The sequence below is a fragment of the Mycteria americana genome, chromosome 5 (genome assembly GCF_035582795.1).
Source record: "Mycteria americana isolate JAX WOST 10 ecotype Jacksonville Zoo and Gardens chromosome 5, USCA_MyAme_1.0, whole genome shotgun sequence".
Taxonomy (NCBI): domain Eukaryota; kingdom Metazoa; phylum Chordata; class Aves; order Ciconiiformes; family Ciconiidae; genus Mycteria; species Mycteria americana.
The window spans coordinates 28,139,749-28,148,037 of record NC_134369.1 but is presented as its reverse complement, the minus strand read 5'-3'; positions in this window follow the sequence as shown (position 1 = coordinate 28,148,037).

The following is an 8,289-nucleotide window of genomic DNA, read 5'->3' as shown; positions in this document are numbered from 1 at the left end:
TCAATTATGGTTGAATGAGCTCAAATTTTAATAATATCTGCGTGTTTATGCTAGTAGCCACTGCTCCTGCTGCTTCTGGAGAATAGAGGATATTGGTTTATGGCCCATATGAGGCACAGAGAGAGAGAGAGAGAGAGAGGAAAGAAAGTTAACTTTAACTTTAGACTATTCTTTATCCAGTTTTTGAAGAACAACTCATGGGCATATTCCTGCTCTTGGCTCTTAAATGATTTGCATAATACTCGAATGCAAAGATGTATTAATATCTTTGCATATTAAGATGTATAAATGTCTTTAAGAAGAGCTATTGTGCAAACGTGAAGTACAGAGTAACTTTGTCAAGTTATTCTAATCTGGGAAGGTGGGCATTTGCATAAAGTTTTGTACACAACTGGTAAGATGCTTAAATGCTCAATATATAGTATTTAAGTTAAAAAAAAATATCATCTCTCCTCTCGCCTTCCCTATCATCAGTTGACATCAATGGTTAAAGGCCTTGGCAGAAAAACTCAATCACAGATAAAAGTAATACAAACAGAAAGCCTAATTCTGCTGCCAAGGAGCTGAACTGCAAAACTGTTATTGACTTTAGCACAGGCCAGATTGGGCCCAGGCACACAGAAATTAGGACAAATCACTGTCTAGATTGTATGAGCCAGAATAATGCAGTCTCAGGATGCTAGGGAGAAAATTTCCCTTTGGAAACATGTCCACCCAAATGTTTGAAACGCTGGTGTTTCATATGACTATGGGAAGGAGACAGTTCCCAAAACTCAACTTCCCTCACAGACCTGGAAGTATGTTTCCTGGACAGCTCCAAAAAATACATATATTTCTCTTTTTAGCAGGTAGAGAAACAAACTTTAAAGTCCATGTGCCTGCACTAGTTGCACATATGTGCATGTGTACTTTTGCTGGAAAGATGGGCTGGAGAAATGAGGTTTTTGAACACTTGTCAGAACTGTTGCATGTTCTTGCACCCTTCAGCTCAAATATCGCTTTACAGGTCACTGGTTTAACACCATGAGCAGGCACGGCTGTAGGGAGGTCACACTACCGTATGTGGTCCTTCGTACTCTGACCAGAGGAATCTCTCAAGAGTTTTAAAAATCAGTACAAAGACCTTTAATTGGCCTCTGGTTCTGTAAGGAGACAACGCAAGAGGTGTATCCTCAGCAGACCTGAATAGCAACACCATTGCATTTAGCTTTACCAGAGTTTTTTTCTCCAGTGAATTAATTTAATTTCCAGATAAATTCAGTTCCCTATGACCATATTTGCAACTCAAAGGACAGGGACACAATCTTGCAGCCCCAGTGAAAACCACACCATTTTTATTTTGCTGCTATAGTTATTTAGGGATTTCAAAGGAGGACAGTCTGAAAGGATCAGCTTAGCAAACTCAGGCTAGCTTCTGTTAACAAACCAAGAGCGCGCCTGGCAGCCTGTCATATGCAGGTATGAAATGGAGATCAGGACCAAGCGTCCAAGAGGACACCACCAAATCCTCCCCACTGCTTCTGGCAGCAGGTTTCCTGGGCAGTTCCCAAAGCCATGGCACCGACTCAGCCTGCCAGGCTAGCACCCAGGGTAACACAGAAATGGTGTCCCTGGGGAGGGAGAGCTGGACACGGGACAACGGATAGAGTTTCATTTCATCCTCGACCGTGGAAGTAACCAGACTCTTGTTTCCGTGGTATCTGTGAGGTCTCTGTTCATCCATGCAGTTCAGTGATCTCATCCTCACTGCTTGTCCCGAGGTAAAATAAATTTATGGATTTAAGGCAACTGAAGGTTTTTAAAACAAATCTCTTCTCGTCCCTCAAGAAATCTAAAAAAATCATATTTCAGCTTTCTGTTTTGTTTAAATGGCATCACACAACTCCGCTGCCCTCCCGGAAATATCACCCAAGAGCTGCCTTGAATATGAGCTGCAAGAGTGCTGATGCAGTTGAAGTAAATCATGCCGGTCATCCAGAGTGAACTGTTATTCCCATTCTCCTTATAAAAAGAATATTAACCTAGTAAAAAAAAAAAAAATAATACAGAATAAAATGCTGAGTTTCTTGGAACTGGCTATCAGTCCACTGGGTCAATTTAAGGTTTGTAGTGAATATATTTCCTTCGTGCTGCTTGAGGCCTTGAAGAGGAACTACTATACCTCTTCCAACATTTTGCAGTGCCATGTGTTGTATAAAAAAAGAAATCAGATGGACACATCCCTGGACTCTCTTCTCTTGTACAGCCTAGCTGGGAGCATCCCTGGACTCTCTCCTCTTGTACAGCCTAGCTGGGAGTCTTGCTGATTCTGACTATTGGAACGCAATCAACCCAAACCCGGGCAGACCTCCGTCTGAACAGCTTTATCCATTTTAAGCATCATTAGATTTCTCCTTTTCTGAATTGAGACAAATACTGAGGAGTCAAATACCTTGTGTAAATCACCGTGATGTCATCAGGGCCATGCCAATTTCTACGAGGTAAAAAATCCAGCCTGGGTATTCAATGCAGTAAGCCTGCTGTAGAGAATTCTGCTGGGAAGATGGAAAAATACAGAACAGGTAAAAAGATCTGTTTTAACCCTTCTAGAAACAGCAGGTTCATATTTCAGGCCCACCGGGTCACAGACTGATGCGTTTCTTAAAACGAGTCCAAAAGTCCCAAATACTATTCACAGAGCAGATGTTCTCCAGTTAATAGCAAAGACATGTTTGATTAATACTGTTTTGCTGGCATATTTAACAGCCTCACCCTACAGAGTTGTAGGCTGCTCAACTAAATTTCTATTCAAGAGCAGAGTGAAAAGAAAGCAAAGGACCAGCTTCTAGGTGTAAAACTATGTGTTAGCCTCATTGAAACCACTCATCAGCGCTGAAGTCAATAGAGCAAACAACTTGAAGTATGGAAAAGTCTGACATTTTCTAGCCATCTTCTGGCTGCAAATACAGTTTTGATAATCATTGGCAAGGAGCTAAGAGCTGTTCCATTCCTGCAAGCAGAGAGCTAGCTGGTGGGCAGCTCACCATCACCATGAGCCTATTGCTTCCAGTAAAGTAGGCATGAGTTCACATGCACCTTATGCACACCCCCTGTGATACGTATGTGACTAGGATTAATTCAAATGGAAATAATCACATTAGCTCAAAAAGGGAGATGAGAAAGCATTATTGACCCTTATGGTCAGTGACCCCTTCACTTTATCAGTGTGTTCAGGACCAAGTCTTGATGCTTGTTTCACACCACTGAAAGAAACAGAGGCGCACTGGAAGACACCACAGACATGAATAATATATTTTGGCCCTCTGTGATTTGGGTTTTTTTTGCCTTTGATTGCTTGATATGACAAGATGCAGTGCAGAAGTCCACTCAGATGGCATGCACATTTTCGAGAGTCATAGACAGCACAAAGTCCCTTTTAGGAAAAGCAAGCCTTATTCCTAGCAAGGTGCTGTGAACACTTATTCAAAAATTTATCATTTATGTCAAAATATAAGACTTAATATGAGATGATAGATCCCTCCACTTCTGGAAGTCATGACCATAATACCTAATTTATTAGATAACACTTTCCCAATGAACCTTGGTCATAAGCCAAGCATCACAGGGGAGGTTAATTTTGTCCATAGAGACCTCAGTGCTGGATGTGAACTCAAGAGCGAGGTTGGCCTAACCACAAGAAGGGATTGAAATCACCCCTGTGCCACCATAGCGGAACTGGTTGGTGAGAATCCAGTGCCCTTGACCCACAGTAGTGAATCTTTTTGATTTCCCTCCCAAAAAGTGGGGAGAAGTGAATACCATACATAGGTATTCAGAGACCAGAGAAACCACATGGAGAGCACTGGTTGAGCTGGTAAGCTTTAAGGGACCAGTGGAGTCTGGCGTAAGTGAGTGTGTGCAGGCACTGATGGTTCAGGGAAACATCACAGGAGCAATATGGTCAGCCTCTGAATCTGCTTGGGGTCTAGAGTGGTCCGGGAAGAGGAGGAAATCTGGAAAATCTGGATCTAGCCACAACTGGATTAATATACACAAAGGCAGAGACACAGCCATACCAGCATGTGCCCGGGCTTCTGGACAGGGCACGCAAGGCAAAGTGCGCCTTGCAGGAAGGGCAACCCAAAAGCTCCTGCAACATTTAAATCTGGTTACTCCTTAAGCCCATTGGCTTCTTCTGGTCTGATGCACAAAGGTGAGTTTCACATGTTCTCTAGGCTTAGCCCATGCAGACTTCACAGACATGCTCACTGCAAGCCTGGGACACATCTCTCATTAGTTAGCAACCTGGTTAGGTAGTGCTGCTGCTCTCAGCACGTTTTTGTTAAACACATCTGAATCAAGTTGAATTCGAGGGTTGCTACTTCTGGGTAAGCAATCAGAAGTTTAAATCGCATCTGGGTAAATATTCACAATTGTATGAAGCTTTAAGCTACTCTCACCAGAGTCGAGAGTCATCTCTTGAAGCCTGCATGCTGGTTAGCAAATGCCCATGGCTTGTCTGGGTGTACCACCATCTGTCCACATGGTTTCATCCTTTTTTGGTGGCAAGTGTGGGCTTAGTGCTGGTGCAAGTGAAGGACTAGTGGCTTCACAGAGAAGCAGGTGCTCTGAAAGCTTTAAATAGCTCTGCCACGTACTTCAAACATGACTGGCAGCACCCCTAGTATTCTGCCCTGTGTTATTTGGCCAAGAAGCCTGTCTTTAACTTCCAGACTTCATTATTCCAACCTCGAGCCTCCATATGTCTCAATCCTTTGGAGCATCCCACCACTGAGCCTTGCTTAACACAGGTACGGCTCCCTGGGGTGCTGTTCAAACATGCCAAGGGAGGAGGACATAACGAGAACCCATGGCAGGACATCTGTAATTTAAGACAGGATTTGAACCCAGGCTTTGGCAAATGCCTAGGAGAATTTTGCCCAAGTGTGCTTGTTTTCCTCCTTTCTTTTTCCAAGTGTTTGTTTCCCAGTTTGCACTAAATTTTATTGAAAACATCAGGCTAATAGCAATGGGGAGAGTGGTTGAGTAGATTTTGCCTCTTTTTCCCTTTTCTTTCTGGAATGCAGCCATCAAAATAAACATTAAATACAAAATGCTAGGGCTTGAGTTATTACTTGTGAGGGTGCTGGGAGGGAAATTTATAGCAACATTACTGTGTTTTGCTAGAAATCTCTTAATGCACCAAAGTGGAGAGGTGTGTGTGTTTTTTATTAAAATGTTACACTCTATAAATCTGAGCAGCAGGGAGGACACAGGTGGCCCTGGGGCTCAGCTGACCGGACTGTCATTTCTAACTTGGGGAAGCTCTGTCTGACCGTCCTCCTGCCCCGTCCCAGCATCAGCGCAGCCACAGGCTGTCTCCATCCCAGACTGCAATGGCTGTGGAGGCTCTGCGTTTGTTTCATTGCTGTTATTGTTGTTGCTGTTGGGTCTTCTCCCTCTTTTTTGTCCTTCTGATCTTTAAGCCACCTTAAAGATCCTTCTGATCTTTAAGATAACAAGTCAGACTGATTCATTGCTCCTGCCTTGATAGTGAGCTTCCTAATGATGTCGTTCAGACACTTCTCCTTTTTGAACTTTCTCAGTGACTTTCTCTCATGTCCTGGCTGCAGTTTTGTCCTAATGATGAGGTTTCATGGGTGGATGACCCCTAAAAGCTGAGAATGGCTGGTGGGCAGAGGTCTCTTGCTGTGGCTGAGCAAGATTGTTGGCCGTGCAATTTGGAGATTGGGTGCACGTCACCAGGGTTTCTGCCTCAGTAGTCTAAACCACAGTGACCTGATTTCTGTCTGAGCTGCTGCAGCTTTCACTGGCTCCAGGGGAAGCTGAAGAAGCTCAAGACCTGGGGAAATCCCAGCCACTTGTGTCCCTGTGTCTGTCAGTAGATAAGGTACTTCTGCCTGAAACTCGGGGGCTGCCTGAGCCGCTCGCCTGGGAGGATGGCTGGTGCTGCTGAGCTGCTCGCTGGAGAGAGGGGCAGAGACCCACAGGACTCCTGGGCTCTTTCCCAGCTCCCAGCAGATAGCAGATTTTGTGGCTTAGTATGAGTTTGGGCAATCACTTGTTTGAAACTCGGTTTCTCTGCCTTGAGACAAGGGTGCTTCCCTCAGTGTGAGACTTTACAATAAATAAGTGGCATCCTCATGGGATGTACACCGAGGCAACCCCTTCAGCCTGCTCCACCGCTTGCAAAAATTCTTGGATGCTTTCTATAAGAAAAAGCAACCCTGGGCCATCCTGTGGAGGGAATCTGCGAACCCTGTGAACTAATTCCCCCTTAATTACACATGGCTCTGACACAATCAGCCTTGATCGGATTTTTTGTGGGAGCTCAAAAAAAACCCAAAAAATAAGGAAAAGCAGCGTTCCTGAAGGTTTAAAAAAATAAACAAGCCACCAAGTAACAGAAAAGAAAAGGTGACAGCTATGGTTCAGGAGACTCAAAAAGCAGCATTAAGCCCCTGCTAGGAATCACATCGGCTCCGAGATCCCGCCGCAGCGGCTGCGAGACCCGACAGTGCTGGAAAGTTGAGCCCGGCGGGGAGCTCCGGCGGGGCCGGGCCGCCCGAGAGCCGGGGCGGTGTGTGCCCGCGGCGGGGCCGCCGAGCCGCGGCCCCGCGGCCGCGAGTAACGCGGAGGGGCGGCCGTCAGGCTGCGGAGTGTGCCCAGAGAAGAAGCCCTGCGAAGGAGCCGAGCACGTTATTTGCAAACCCGCCTTGTCCTGCTCCTCTCCCTTTTCGGGACATTTCTGGAAGAGACTTTCCACGGCTTGCCTGAACACTGTCCCCCCCGAAAATCCATGTTCCCCTTCCTGTACCCCTCCCCGAATGAACCTGCTGAAGAAAGGGGGGTGTCCTCCTGCGCCACTGCCCTGGTAACCGGCGCTCCGAGCAGCGTTATGGGGGTAAAGCCACTGCCGTGGCGCCGGGGCGCGCGTGGGAGCGCAGCCCGGGCTCTCCCCGCCCGGGGCAGGAGCTCCGAGGGACGCTGCAGCCATTGCCGTGAGCGCGCTAGCCGTGGTGGGTCAGTAGATATCGCGCAAATCACGCGGAAAATAAGTTTGCGCGTGGTGCAGTGATCCCCTAGTATGTTGCTGTGATTTCTGTAATTGGGACGCGATTATATTCAGAAAAAAAAAATCATAACGGTTACTATTCTTAGCAGTGGATCAGGAGTTGCTTTACTTGAGGAGATCCGTTCTTGTTTGGTTTAGGGATGGTTTGGGGGAGCTGCTTGTAGATTACAACAAGAAAAGTGGATTTCTTACAAACGACCCAGGGTGAAAATACCTGTCAGAGCGAAAGACAAGGAGAGGAACAAACGAAATCCAGCGGCCGAGGGGTAACGGGGACGGGGCTGAGCCGGCCTCTCCATTGCGGCGGCCCGGGGGCTCGCCTTGCCCTGATATTTGTAATTAAAAATATCCACGCTTCCCTGGGAGCGCTTTCCGTCCGCTCTCGGCAGCAGGCACCAGCTGCTCTTCACCGAGGGATGCTGGAGGTGGGTCGCCGGGCTGGGGCACAGACGTCGCCGGGGCCCGGGCGGCGGGGCCGGCTCTCAGCACCAGGCGTGCCTGGCCCGGGGGCGAGCTCCCCTACAGCCGCCCTTCGCTCGGCCTCCCCGCCTGCCCCAGCCTGTCCCCCCCGCCGCCGCGGGCTGTCCCGGCTCTGCCCTGCTCGTAAAGGTCAGGGGAGCCGCTCTCGCCGCGCTGACAGGTGCACCAAATGCCACTGGATGCCTTCGGCTCGCACCCCCCTCCTCCCCGGCCTCTTTGTTTTGTGCGCAGGGCAAAGAGGACATTCCCAGGCCGGCGCACCCCACGGGGAAATGCCTCCCCCGCGGCGCATGGCGGCCCCGGCCCCGAAAGGTCACCGGCGCCGGGGACTGCCCTTGTCCTGTCCCTGGGAGCAGAGCCCGGCGCGGGGCGCTTGGGGCGGCAGGTCCTCGCGGTCCCGTAGCACAGCCCCCGGGACAGCCGGGGTGGTACTCAGAGCGCGGCGCCGCATCCCTCGGGCTCCGGAGCCCCAGAGCCGCCCGGCCCGTCGCTTCCCTCGGCTCCCCCGGGCTCTCCCGTGCACCCTCCCGGGCAGCCCCCGGCTGGAGCCGCGGGGCAACCCCGGCCGCTAGCCCGCCGTGCCGCCCGGAGAGCCTGCGGGTCGCTCTGCCTTCCCTGCGCCGGGGCTTCTGATTCAAGCAAAAAATAGCCCCGGACTTCAGAGCCAGGTCTGGCAAGGTCACACGCGAAGGGAGTCTATCGAGGAAATTAACAGCAAGTGGATTGTTCCCCGC